We start from the raw sequence: 14,722 nt of genomic DNA on the forward strand, positions 1-14,722 counted from the left end.
AACAGGATGATGATAATGGTGATGATGATGGTGGTGGTGGTGGTGATGATGATAATGATATGAGGAGGAGGAGTGTAGTATCTACAGTTACTTTTGGAACATATAGCATGTGTATTGTATTATCGTCAAGCTCAGCAGCTCTGTATGTTGTGTCTCTATTTTCCACATGTGAAAACTGAGTCAGAGTGTGAGGTGTCGGCAGGAGCAAGATTCAAATCCAGTTCCTAGAAACTCCGACCCCAGTTCCTTATTGCCCAGTGGCTGAGTCATTTTTGAACAAATTGCTGAGCCTCTTGATGCCTTGGCTTCTGCAAAGGTGCCGGGTTGGGGGCCAAATAACCAATTCACAAGGCTGTTGCTTAAATCCAATGAACTGATTTGTGTGAAACAAAAGCACAGGGCTATGAAATATCATCATAGTCATTTGGTAAACCATAGCTTCCCAAATTCATCTTGGAAAATGTTTGACCACTCTCAACCAGCAGGTTGCAAATAATTTCAGCATTAGTGATTCTCAGTACGCAGTAGCAAAGAAAAGATCGCAAGGCAGCCTTCAGTTAAGCTAGAGGATGGTGTATTAGCTAGTCTTTTTTTTTTTTTAAATCACTTAGTTTTACGTTTCATCTGGCCAAGAAGGAAAGGGGGCCCTTTCCGCCTGATTTGGAGTGGAATTACTTGGGTAATCACCCTCTCCCCGTTGTGCCTGGAGAAGGCTGCTCCTGCAAGAATATACCATTAAGTTCTTGCTTTGATTTCTGCTGTTAATCCCATGGCCCAGCTTGACATTGTCTCTTAGCAACCTCCTGTCCTTTTCCCCTTTTCATTCTTGTGTCTCTAACAACACTTCCTCTCTCTGGTTTTTCTTCAGCTGGCCTGCGGCTTTCAAGGCCCCTTAAGCCTAGTGTACACAGAGACGTGGGAGCCGGGAGCCCATGCGCACGTTTATGCTAATCGTCTGAGGGGAGGAACATGCTGTTCTGGAAGCTGCTTTCCAACTGTCACATAAATCAGTCAGGGGGAAGAAAAGGGGGTTACTATTTTCACAAAGACACTGCCGAGTAGAGCAGCAGCGGGTCTTGGCAATGCGTCAGCGCCCAGCCCCACTCCCCAGAGCTGAGCCTTCTCTAAGTGTTGCCTGTGTTCGCCACTGTTCTGGAGTGTTGACTTATTTCGTAGATGCAGAGGATTTCCAAGTCAGAAGGGACCTTTGAGATCATCGGCGACTCCATGAAATGGAAACTTCCAGTAAGTGCCTATTCCTGGACTCTTTCCCTGGAGATTCAGGGCCAGTTGTCCAGACTGGGGCACATGACCGTCATTTACTGAGGGTTGGGAAGCACTGATGCAGCCATAGGTTCATGGAGATCCCAAGGTCCAGAGTGCTGGGGCTGAGAGTGACGTCGAAGCCTTGATTTACAGTGGTATTTCCTTCACTGTGAAGTTCTCTAAGTCCTGGAGTAGAGTGGCGGGAAGGCCCGGACAACATTTTCCCCAGTGCTCTGCACCCAATCACTTGTGGAACCCACACAAATGTGCACTGGCTTTTCTTAGTCCACTGGACCAGATTCATCAGAATCTCTTCAGAGACCCCAGCACACAGATTTTATAGACTTAGGGAAAAAAATCTTTTTAGCAATATTAAAATATATTTCTAATTACATCAGCCACAGTTGGCCAGAAAGAACACCAGGTCTGGAGTTAGAACTGGATCTATCAAAAATGGACACCAGGAAGTACAGTGTGTTAGGGCTCAGGACTTATTTGTTCCCTTAAGGTTTCATGCCCCCAGTTGAAAAGTGTTGGAACGTTTAAGAGATGGGAGCAGAATAGGTGGTTAGATTATGGGGCTCAATTCTCTTTGTGTGGTGTGTGTGTGTGTGTGTGTGTGTGTGTGTGTGTGTGTGTGTGTGTGTGTGTTCATGTATGTGAATATTTTTCTGGATGGGTGCCTGTGCACAAATGTGGGCATGTTCATGCCAGTCAGAGGTCAATGTTGGGTATCTTCTTCTATTGACCTCTACCTTATCTTTGGGATGAGGTCTCTAACTGAACCTGGACTTCACTGATTCAGCTAGACTGGGTGACCAGAAACCCCCGGGATTTTCCTGTCTGTCTCCCCAGGGCTAGGATTACAGGCACAGCTTTTTATGTGGATATTGGGGATCCAAACTAAGCCTATGTATTTGTGAGCAAGTACTTTCCCAGCTGAGCCTTCAGATCCATTCCTGAAGGATGGATGCTCGCCTGTAGCTAGGCTGAGTCTCGAGGAACTGAGCTGGTTTCTGTAAAAGCACATCAGGTTCCTGGGATTGCTCAGCTGCTTCCTTCTCGCCATGCAACCCTGTCTCCTGCAGGAGCGTCGCTCAGCTCTAACATTTGTTCTGCCATGTGATGCCATACGCTGTCTTATGACATGCTATGGTGCTCCCTCAGAGGTTGTCCCTGGCCTTGAACTTTCCTACTTCTAGAACTGCAGTCTCCTCTAGACTAAGTATTCAGTCCTGGGTTTTGGTTTTTGCTTTTGTTTATTTTTTTTTTTGTTTTAGACTCCAGCTCTTTCAACAAGTTATATGACCTTCCTGAGTTACTATTTTTTGATCTCCAAAATAAGACTACACATATAAACTTCAAATTTATAATTCAAATGCTATTTCTCCTTAGAAGTCTTGGCCAAGTTTTCCAATTAGGCCATTGCCTACCTACCTGGAAACAGAAATCACCCTAGATACCTGCTTTATAGTATTGATCACAATTCATTAGTTAAGCAGTTGAGGCTTACCAAGTCCTTATGCATGAACTGACAACAAATTATGATTAAATAGATGTGCAAATGATTGCTCATTCCCTACCTCCATCTTCAATATTAAAATTTTATGATATAAGATGCAAAGATGTCCAATTCAACATTGTGTCCACAGTGCCTGACAGAAAGCTGGCATTCAATCAATGCTGGTTAAACAAGCAAATGGCTGGATAGATGACTAATACATATAAAGTACTTGACACATAAACAAATGTTAGTTTTAATTACTTTTAGAAAGGTTAAGCTTCTTCCCCAAAGAAGCAAAACAGCTAAGAATTGAGCTGGCTTCAGGCTGCATTTTTAATGCATTCCAGTAATCTACCTTAAGGTTTATGTATGAGTGCAAGGGATGTAGGAAAATGTGACAGCTGCCTTCCTCATTAGCCAGAAACTTATGTGGCTCTTGCACATCCCCAGCCTCAGGGATGCAATCGTACATGATCACACACACATTTCCAGATGATGATGTCTGCTGGCATGAAGAGCCTTGGTCTGTGTTTGAGAAAATGCCAAGTTATCAGGTTCTTAAGGCCGGTGACAATGATTCTCATTCCCATCGCAAGATAGACTCATAGGAGCGTGACAAATCCGTGGGCAGCTTCACTGACCTGATCCCAGCACCAGTCAAACCGTGGGACAAACCTGTGACAGTCCCTGAGCCTCCCACTGGCCACCATGTGGTATACAATTTTGGAGGAGTGTGTGGAAAGAGAGGTGCAGAGGAAAGGCAGTCACATGACTGGCTGTGTAGGCCCAGGGTCCAGAAGTCTGAAAGAAAGTTTATTGTCTTCTTGTAGATTCTAGCATATAAATCAAAAAACTCTTCAACATGTATTTTAGTTGTTCTGGTTAGTAGTGACTACACCCCAGAGGTACTGCCCAGTGCTCCTCAGGGATTATCTTACTTCACCCTCTGAGCTTGGAAACCACTACCATCAATAGCTGTTGCTCTTTTGTTTTCTTTGAGTGGGAGAATAACTCTGTTTGGGGTCAGATACCCTTGGGTCTCAGACTTCACAGAACTGCTTCTTGGTGTCAGTGGCCTTAGTAACTCCAGATACTGAAGGATACAGTCCTGTTTAGGACCCTGCACTGGGCCACAGTAATCATGTTGCCCATCTTCACTTCCCTGAAGCAGGCACAGGGCACACAGGCACATTCTTACATCATCTCCTGGAACAGCTGTCCCTATGGATGCAGTAGAGATGGTCCTGAAAGATGGCAACACCCCCCTGCCTCTTCGTCTTGGTCACCATACCGGACACGAGCCTCCCTCAGTTGGAGATACTTGCAGGAAGTTTTCTTGTCAGTGTGTGTGTCTTGGTTGTTTCCCTGAGCATCTTGAAGCCTACACTAATGTTCTTGCGGTATGGAGGAAGCTTCTCCTTGCTATTTTCTTCCAGATCCTCTTCTCATTTTGAAAGATGGTAGGCTGCTCTTGGTAGACATGCTTGGTCGGCCATGCTCTGAATCTAGCCTGAGCAAAAGAGCATCATTATTATTTTATGGGGGAGAAAACAGGCTCTAACAGGAATTTCCAAAACATTACATTCATAGTGCCAGGAAACACCAGCTTTGGACCCATACCTAAGTGATTATTTGATTATTCTGTAGTGTATCCAGTAGATATTGCTTAGCATCTACTATTTGTCATGTTCCTTTCTACTTACAAAAAAAAAATGTGTTAGAGGCAAAAGTTCATGCCAGTATGACATGGAATGGACATATGAATCTAAGTCAACTATGTGACCCACCAGCGTGAAGGTCCCACGGGATAGAAATAAGGCAGCACCAAAGGGTGGAGGGTTTGGTTGGGGGTGGAGTAGCTGTGGCAACAGGCCTATGACACAAGCTCACAGTCTAAATAGAGCAATTTGGACAAGAGTCGATGATGAAGTCACCTTTGAGGAAAGAAGGAAAGATTTTTAAGAGGTCTAAATTATACTGTGGTCATTAACCCTCTCAAGTGGATTAATGAGAAATAAAAACCTACTGCAAATTAAGTACCAATATATGTTAGGGACCAGATTGAGTACTTTCTCATAGTTTCTCTTGGAATTCTTACAGTGGCTGTAGAACAATATCATTCATTTCTCAGATGAGGACGCTGAATAAGAACAAGAATAAGAGAGACTGTTCAAGATCAGTCAGTTAATAAGTGATGTGTGGCTGGGTTGTAAACTCAGGTCCAGCTCATCGCTGTTCTTCAGCCTGCCACTATCCTTCCCTGCCTTCAACTGAGCTGCCTTCCTCCTACCTGGCTGCCCCTTTACCATGCCCACCTTCTGCCTTCTAGCACATTCCTCATTCATTCTTCTGTCCTGGACTGATAAGGACTATAAATCCAGGAAGAACTGTGCACTGTCAGCCCTGACTCGAGTATGTCACCTTATTTCACTCCCCAAGAGACCAGGAGATCTCAATCTGGGTGTTTGCTTGCCTCTCTCCCTGCTCAGTCCTCCTGTTCATGGTCTCTGGCAGCCTGGTCCTCATGGTCTTGTTCTTTAGTGGGGGCAGACAACAGATGGGGAGAAGCAGTTCTCCAGAGCAATACCTGAGAGAATATTGAACAGGAGGGGAGGTTTATTTTGGCTTACAGTTTAAGATGCTACAGTCCACATTCAGCTGGCTCCATTGTTTATGGGCCTGTGGTAAGATGGAATGTCACAATGTCACAGTGGAAGAGTATAGGAGGGCACAGATGTTCACTTCATGGGTGACCCATCGACAAGACACGGCCCCCAAGAACACACTCCAGAAATTTGCTTCCTCCAAGCCAGCTCTACCTTCTAAGTCTCTGCCATTCCCAATGATAGCATGGTGCCATTCACATTATAAATCCCTCAATGGACTGTGGAGTCTTTGTGGTCCAATTAGCTTTCTGTAGATCTAGAAGCTGGAAAGCAAGACTTTTACAATAAGTCTTTTTTTTTTGGGGGGGGGGGTTACCTGAAATCCAAACTGAACAGTTTCTAAAAGTTCATTCCTCTCAGTTCCCTAAGATGAACTCTCTTCTGCTAATGAACTGTAGACTCCCAGGCACCAAAGGTAAGAAGTTAGTTTATCATCCTCCTAGGTGCTCATCAGGAACCAACTGTTCACAAACTTGATTGCTTTCAACTTGGCAAGCATGGCTTTCATCGATGTCTCCCCTAAGTCTGACCTCATCTCCTCATGCTGCAATTCTCCTTCCCCATGGGCTTTTAGAGCCACACAATGTAGGACTTTGCCTGCCAAGTATAAGTATATTCAGACAGCAAGTATGTTCTATCTCCCTACAGCCTCATGAGGATGTTCATGAACACATGCCAAAGAACATACATGTAGACTCCTGCAAACTTGGATGTGATCACTCGATAACAAGCTTATCAAGACAGACCAGCACAGATGGGAAATGACTGATGTGTGAGAGCTTGGAGACATTAGGAACACCATGGTCACACACTGGAGATGATGAGGAAAAAAAAATGTTTGAGAGAAAAATGTCCACATCCCATCTTCCTGGTACCCCAGAGCGCCACAGCCTTGGTTTACCTTTTAACTCCAGCAACTTCAAGGCAGAGAGCAGTCCTTGATATGCGCTGTGCATATGCACACTTACATGAAGAGCAATGAGTAGGAGTGGTTTAAAGCCTTTCTACACACCGAGAGCCCAGCTGGTGGGCGGGAACTTGCTGATCTCATTCCAGTGCCAAAACAGTTTGTGGGATTGAATCTTTACAACCTCTATTTTGCAAATGAGGATACAGAGACAATGTGTCTAAAACCAGTTTGTGTGTGGTGAGAGTGTGGCATATGACTCATGTCCAGGTGTCCTGTGTCAAGCTTTATATATGTGTTCTCCTAGACAAAGAAGAATGTCTGTCAGTAGGATTACTGGAAAGTTCAGCATGATCATGTTCTCTCTCTCTCTCTCTCTCTCTCTCTCCTCTCTCTCTCTCTCTCTCTCTCTCTCTCTCTCTCTCTCTCGTTCCCATATATCTTTTCCCCCTTGTTCTCTATTGTTGATTCTCTTATCTTCTTGTCTCTGTCTGCCTGTTCCCCTTCCTCTATTTTAATTTATGAATTTATGTTTGCTTTATGTTTGCTCCGAGGTGGAATGTGAATTTCATTAGGAGGCCATTAGGAGACATGATAATGGGGCCTTTGTGTGCCCTGATGCCTGCCAGTAGGTACCATCCTCATCAGGGGCGGCACACAGGGAGTAATCTGATAACAAACAGAGAGAGGTGACCCAGGTTGCATAGTCAAGGTCCCGGCCCCAGTCCTTAGCAGCCCCTCTTGCTAAGACTCCTACACATATCACACTTTGATATATCTGCTGTTCCAGGGTCTGTCCTAGCAAATGGGGCCGTACAGGCAAGGAACTATGTGTAACCCTCTTAAAAGATGTCCCCTTGGTGCAGAGCACAAGCCTCCAAGTGTGAGGGTAAACCGCACGAAGGAATAAAGGGATGATGTGAATACCAATGATTTACATGGTATCTGGGACAGTTAATAGTGTCAGTTTAGCAGTATCTGGGACCAGAAGAGATAAACTTCTGAGCGGGTCTGTGAGCAAGCTTCTATTTTAGATGAAGATGGTGGAAAGACCCACCCACAAGAGGAAGGTGACAGAGCAGTAGCATTCATCTCTCTTTGCTTCCTGACTGTGGATGCATTGATCTCCTGCCACACTACCTTCCAGGATGAACTCCCTGTGCCGAACAAAGCCTTCCTCCCTTAACTTGTTTATCAGGTGTCTTGTCACACAACTACGAGAGTAACGCATGATCTTCATCAGGGTTACTTCTGTTTTGAGAAGAGATTTGAAAAGGCCACATTTAAAAGAACCTTTATTACTCTTGTCACAGAAAGCATGAGAAGAATCCAACTATTCAGTATTTTTCAAGTGTTCCCCAGGCAGAGCCCTTGGCAGGAAGGCAGCCCCACCACCCTAAACATGAGTGTCTTGTCTTGGGGCTGGAGAGGTGATGACCCAGGGGTTGGAAGTACTGTTGCTTTTACAGTTGACCCAGGTTCAATTCCCAGCACCCATATGACAACTCACAGCCATTTGTAATCCAGCTCCAAATGATTCGACACCCTCATACAGACATAAATGCAGGCAAAACACCAATGCCCTTAAAATAAAAACAAATAAGCTATAAAAAAAAAAAAGAGAGAGTGTCTTGTCTTGACCCTAAAAACAAGGAGTGTGGGAAAGGTGAAGGGAAAGGCATTTAGGGAGGGGCTCCCCTTCTGGGAACCTCCAGTTATTCCATCCCAAATGTGACCCGGGCAAAGAGCAGGCACCAGAGCTTAGAAATTAAGGTTCTTGGGAGATAATAAAATATGAACAGAACGGTAGCACCAATGACACTCTCTTCAATCTTAGATTCAAAATGAGAGAAGGCTATATTAGCTGACCCAGCAAAGGACCTTCCTGGCTGCAGTATATGCTTTACCTCTTCCCTGGCCACAACCCATTCCAGTAGAGGAAAAGCAGAGGGTAATTCTGGGGACATTTGTCCTTAGAATGTGCAGAAGACTTCCAAGCTGTGTGTGTCCCATTTTCTTTTTTAAGGCATTTGTTATAAATTAAACAGAATCAATGAACAAGCACAATTCTGTCTTTGGGGGATAAGCACGTAGCCAATTCTTTCCCTGAGTGCTTATGGGATAAATGAGACTGTGCCAAATACTGCTTTTGCCAAGCATCCTCCGACCAAGCCAATCTTAACAGCCCGTGATTGGAGAGGCAGCAGCGCTGGAGACTGGGCCATTCCTGGTAGGAAGGAGGTAGCCGCTGCCTGTGCTCACGGCCAACACCGGCTGTTTGAATAGGCACTTCCTCTCCGAGGGGAGTTGGTTCGTAATTTTCCTTTTGCTGCTACTGGAAGTCCTTGAATGGTAATATCACAGCTTGTACCCATTCAGGACAGGAAAGTTTGACATCTGCAGATGATCGTAACACAAGAGGAGGAAAAGCACAGTCCTGTGTGTCAGCTTCTATACAACAACCAGGGAAGTAATTCCTATGGCGTAGCTCATGATGTAATCATTGTACTTGAGGTTGGCCTTCAGCCAGGGAGCCTTTCCCTAGTCATTTCTGAGCTTCGCTGACGTTTTCAAGGCAAGGATCCCAAGGGAAAGCAAGATTTTAAGTCCCTGAAGAGACATGCTATTTTAACTTCATCTAAACGCAAAGAAATGGCTTTGTAGAAAGTGTGACAGCCTCCTGTAAGGAAGCACAGTGTAGTGGTGTGCTCCTGACTGTTTGGGAGAGCTGGCTCCCCTGCGAAGGATGGATCCATCTCACAGGAAGGCTCCCTTGGCAACTGAGAATAGCCAGGCACAAAATCTGATAGGACCTTAGGTCATCAGCGTGAGTTCTTTTCAACTGATCCGAGACAAAGGATGGTCTTGTTCTTTAATTTCATTTGGCTTGGATGGTTCTTTCTGAATCTTTCACCAGCTAACAGTTTTTGTTTTACATCTATAAAAGATGGATGACCTAAAGGGGAACAGGGAGAGAGCAAAATAGGAGTTCCTGTTTTGTTTATTATGATTAGGTCAAGTGCCCTCCAATTGCAGGATTCTTTCCTCAGTCTGGGTGTTGGTTAAATAGATAAAGTGTATAAGACTGTGTTGCGCTTCAAGCAGCATCTGCGTGGCCCCCAGGTAATCCAATGCTGTCTGGAGAAGCACTCACTGGCAACTGTCTCAGCCTTGCATAAACAAACATTTGGAGGAATAGAGAATGAACACAACCACAAAACAGGGACAAGGAGCAGAGGATGCAATTGTCATGGTGACAGAGACCAGGATGTAGGAGATCAGGAGGAAGGGAGAGAATCTTAGAAATCGGGATTTCACTGGTGTGTGTGTGTGTGTGTGTGTGTGTGTGTGTGTGTAATAGTATGCCATTTAGTAAGAATGAACAATAAGGATACTCATTAAAAGGTAATAAGTAATTAAATGGCTAATTTTTTGTGTAAAATGGGATACAGAAAGCTCCGTTCACTGTATCTAAGAGATCTACAAGTCTATACTACACCAGATATAAAGGTTCTCATTTAGGTAAACTTGGGGACACTGGGCAGATAAATTATAATCTCTTCCACCATAATGTACACTTTCTAATGGACACACACACACACACACACACACACACACACACACACACACACTTCCTCTCCCAAAACTGCAATTTGGAAAATAGACTTGTATAAAAATCTATTTTTTCACTAAATATAAAAGTTCATTTCCATAAGAAATCATAGTTAATGATTCTTGAAAGCAAATTTAGAATTAAATTGGACAATTACAAACTGAATTAGACAGTTAAAATAAAACATTAGGTGAGTAAATTGTGAAAGAGTTTCTTTAAAGCTATAGGATTCAATTCTCGGCAAAGGGAGCCAAGCATTTCTTTATTACTCTAGTATTTTGGAAAGGAGACAGATTGTTAGGTAGGTAAGACAAAAGACTGGAAATCCACAGGCATTTCAGTTTCCAGTCCAAGACAGCTGCTGGGTGACATCACTTAGTGTGCAAACAGCCGTGCTTGGAGGGAATTAGCAGATGAAAAGCTGGAACACTTGATGTGGGTGTGTAAATGGGCTTTCTCTGTCTCTTTGCATTCCCTTTATAGAAAGGCACACCTAAAAGTAAAGTCACCCAGGGCAGCATGTATAGAGTGTAAAGACACAAGAAGAGGTCCAAGACAGCGAAACTGGTGGAGGAAGGCAAGCATTTCAAGATTCAGATCATGTTGCTGGCCAGATGCAGTCTCTAAGGAAACAGCTAGGAGGACTGTTCAACTCTCAGCTGCCTTCCAAGGAATCAAGAGCTGGCTATGGGCAAAGGAAATGCCAGGGAAATGCCAATTTCTGTCATACTAACATCTTTCTCAAGGTTGAGGCTGCACCTGGGGAATATGAACCCCTGGCTGTGGGGACCAGTCGGCCCTGAGGGGTTGAAATTTGCTTCTTCAGAATGGCTGAGGGAAATCTGAGAGGACAGCAACACAGACACCTACTAATTAGAAAATGTCCTGACATCAGAGACACCGTTGCAATGAGAAGCGGAGTCATCCTTGGTGTGGCTCCCAAGGTGACCTCGGAGAAATGAAACACCTAAAAACGTGTTTGGAAGTGATTTTGTTAGGGACAGCAACTGCTAGAGCTAAGGAGGAAAATGAAGGAGACACTCTAAAGTGAGGTGCTGTAAGTGAGAAGTCCTGGTGGGGGCCAGTGGAAGGAGGGACATTCTGGAACACAGTCACTGTCCTGTTTCGGACCAAATAACCGTCAAAGGCTACCTTCCTCCCAGGTGGCAGGGTAGCGTGGTTTAGGATAACCACTGATGTCTCCTACAGCCTTAATAGGCTCCTTTCTGCATTTCTAATTTTCATAGAGGCAGCTTCCTGCAAAGTAAGTAATGAATGTAAGATGACACTCTTTGGGGAGTTGTAAAGACAATCTAGGAACACGTCATTTCAGAGTAACAAACTTCACAGCCGGAGACAATTTCCATTGCATAATGTGTTTAGCCTGGAGCTGGTTTTCTCCCCCCCTCCCCCATATCTACCCGGTTGTGTCATTATTTTACTTACCTCATTGGGGAAATCATTGTTTAAAAACTGAATATAAATGATGAAATACTCTTCGATTTTATCTTTCGCAGAATACTATCTTTCTTCCCTCACTTCCCGTCATAGAAGAGTTTGGCCCCAATGGGTGATGAATTGCTCCAAGTAGTCTGACAGTCCCAGAGGAAGGAATGAGTAAAAATAACCAGCTGATTACCAATAGGGAGCAAATTGGCCACTTGGGACCTCAGTGGCTAGAATGACAAATGAGAAGACGAAAATCCTCATCAGGGGACCAGACTTTCTGATTAGTCCAAGTGCTGATGACTGCTTCCCATGCCTCTCCCTCCCCGCTGTGGGATGATTTACATCTGATTGGACATCATTTTGTATTTGGGGCAGTCATTTCTAAAAGGGTGTTTGGAAGACTTTGAAGTACTTAATTACAACCAGGAGGCATTTAGGACTGAGCTGTGAAATGGATGCTTCTCCACGTTAGGCTCGTGGAATGTTCATTTATAGAAAGAGCCTGGTTGGTTTGGTCTGAGTATTCATGCTATCACTCCGAAAGGCAACCTTCTAAAGTCTTCTCTGCAGTAAAAGAAAATAGAAGTGAGAGGAATATTCTTAGCTAAGGCATCCATATCCAAGGCGGGCTCCATGTTTTCGGCGTGTATGGGGACAAACTGGGTTGCTGTTAATAATAGTCCATTACTAAAACGCCTGAGAACTTGGGCTCATCTGAAGAATGGCCTTTTCTTCTTTCTTCTTTTCTTTTTCTCCTTCCTTCCTTCCTTCCTTCCTTCCTTCCTTCCTTCCTCCCTCCTTCCTCCTCTCCTCTCCTCCCTCCCTCTCTCCCTCCCTCCCTTCCTTCCTTCTCTCTTTCTTCCTCCCTCCCTCTCTCTCTCCCTTTCTTTCTTCCTTCCTTCCTTCCTTCCTTCCTTTCTTTCTTTCTTTCTTTCTTTCTTTCTTTCTTTCTTTCTTTCTTTCTTTCTTTTTAACCAACCTTCATTTAAACTGACCTGTCTATAATGAGCTGTAAACCTGCCTGGTTGTACTAAGTGACAGGATGCATGAAGAGAAAAACAGGACCAACCACTAATCCCCACATGAACACAGCACCATGAGCTATAAGAATTGGGAAGAAGAAAAGTGGATGGGGATTTTAACATGGCAATCAAAGGAGGATCCAGGGAGATGTGATCCCTGCTTTGAAATAAGGATAAAACTGTATTTCTGAATGGGAACTGCTTGATTAAGCAGCATACTGATATTTTTTAGTTTTGTATTGTGTGTGTTTATATAATGTGTTTATGTGTATGTGTGTATGGTGTGTGTGTGTGTGTGTGTGTGTGTGTGTGTGTGTGTGTGTGTGTGTGTGTGTGTGTGTGTGCTGGTACACAGGATACTGTATATGTTTGGAGGGTAAAGGAGACCTTTGTGTGTCCATCACTTTGAGACAGACTTACTACTTTGAGACAGGGTCTCCTATCAAACCTGGAGCAAGGCTGGTGGTCAGTAAACCCCAGTGATCCTCTCGTCATTGGCCACCCCCAGGCCTGGGGTGACAGGCATACACAGTCACACCCCACTTTTTATGTGAGTGCCAGGGATTTGGACTCAGGTTCTCCTGCTTGTGAAAATAAGCACTACTACACACCTGTCGATCCTCCCTGCCCAATTGTACTGACTTAAAAAAAATAGTGTGGTGTAGAAATGTCTCTTCAGGAAAGTCATGTGGAGGACACAATTCTGTCAACATGAAAATGGACACAAATGTCAAGTGTAAGCACATGCTTCCAGTACTGAGAAGGAACTAGGTTTGATCATAAAAGTACCAGAAAAATACTGAGTGTTCTGGGTACAGCTAGAACCATTTGAAAGGGCTTCACCTTAATCACAGAAGACACCAGCAAAACAATGTTCTGTGGGACTTTTCCAACAGTGAAACCAATACGCCAGATTTCTGTTTTGATTCTTTGGTTTGAGGTCAGGGATATAAAAGAAAAGAATGAGCTGGCATAGTACATGATGTATAGATCCATTCAAGAGACATTGTTCCAGGGGTGAAGAAAGCTGGACCACACAGAACCTGCATGTGACTTCCTCAGGTGGCTGTGGGACCCCCGGAAATAATCCAGTGTGAAAGACAGCAATGAATAATTAATTGGAAGAGGACCAAGTTCAGGGTCACAGGACATGGGCAGGCAACTTGGTGTTATTGTGTCTGTTTTCCCTCACCTGAATAGGCAAAAGTAGGTTTTATGAATAGGAATAATTAATGGAAGTTTTTATTTTTGTGTGTTTTTCAGGGAGGAGAAGCTACAGCATTACTTCTGCAGATTCTCGAAGGAGTCCATGTTTCAAGATGAGATGGGTACCAGTGGGTCATGTTCCTTTACTTTAGAAGAGGTAATTCTGAGATCCTGAGGAGGACCTCCAAAGCTGGAATGACTCCTGGACTATTTGACACTGTTGTGTTATTTACTGATGTTGCCTCCTTGCAGGAAGCCTACGACTATTCTGTTTGTCAGAATGAGAAGAAAAGGGACTCCTTCCTGTCAACCCAGCTTGGGATTCCTGGACAGTTTAAGAAGCCTCATTGATCAGATCATTGATGCTGAGGAGGAAACACCCATTCCCAGAGACAAACCACTGAAAGGCACTTCCTGCTCATCCCAATTTGACATGGGCAGTGAGTAGTTCCTGATAGCAGCCCTTTCTGGAAACTAACCCCTCACACACATAACCCCTGCTTCCTTCTTTAAGTAGCCGCATCAGCGGTTCTTCTCTGTGGTAGGTTACAGAGAAGAATAACTAGATAGTGTCAGGGAAAGCATTTGGGAAGCTGATTGGCTTCTGCTTCTTTGGTTATCCCTCTAAACAGGCGATGCTTTTGTTGAATGGATACAATCAGTGGGTTCTTGGATTTGGTGTACTTAGAGTGATGTGCCACAGGCCCATTGGCACATCCGTGTGAGCAGTTTGAGATACCGCTGTTGTGATTGGAAAGCACCACCGCTCTAAAGCTCCAGCGCGGAGTCCAGCAGAGTACAACGATGCAGGGCTCTCATTAATGACTTTCTGCTTACTGCGTTCCGAATGAAGTTTTAAGGGATAAAATCTTTACAATGAAATAAGGTCTCAAGGAAAGATTAGGCTCTAGTAAAAGCAAGTTATGTTTTAAGAGTGGTTTTCTATATTCAACACTGTTGGCTTTCATGTACACTTAGAGAAATGTGTTATACTTAGCTGGCTCATACTCCTCAAGAAATAAGAATGGACATTATACTTTAATATTAATAAGTTGCATACACAGAAGTCAACACTTTTGGTGATAGAAG

At 44.1% G+C, this 14,722-nt stretch overlaps 2 long non-coding RNA genes across 3 annotated transcripts in view; one reads left to right on the top strand and one right to left on the bottom strand.

The window, feature by feature from the left end:
• The window catches only part of LOC114681577, a 338,811-nt gene that overhangs the window by 289,791 nt on the left and 34,298 nt on the right, over window positions 1-14,722 (top strand). For both annotated transcript variants that reach the window (XR_003732919.2, XR_005091142.1), the window contains 2 exons: window positions 13,691-13,790; window positions 13,886-14,073. This is a non-coding gene — a long non-coding RNA (uncharacterized LOC114681577). The remainder of the gene's footprint in view (window positions 1-13,690; window positions 13,791-13,885; window positions 14,074-14,722) is intronic.
• Window positions 3,000-11,572, bottom strand: LOC114681578. Its single transcript, XR_003732920.2, has 2 exons — window positions 11,403-11,572; window positions 3,000-4,280 (listed from the first exon to the last, which is right to left on the bottom strand). It is a non-coding gene; the product is annotated as an uncharacterized LOC114681578 (long non-coding RNA).

This window comes from Peromyscus leucopus, chromosome 3, assembly GCF_004664715.2.
Source record: "Peromyscus leucopus breed LL Stock chromosome 3, UCI_PerLeu_2.1, whole genome shotgun sequence".
Taxonomy (NCBI): Eukaryota; Metazoa; Chordata; class Mammalia; order Rodentia; family Cricetidae; genus Peromyscus; species Peromyscus leucopus.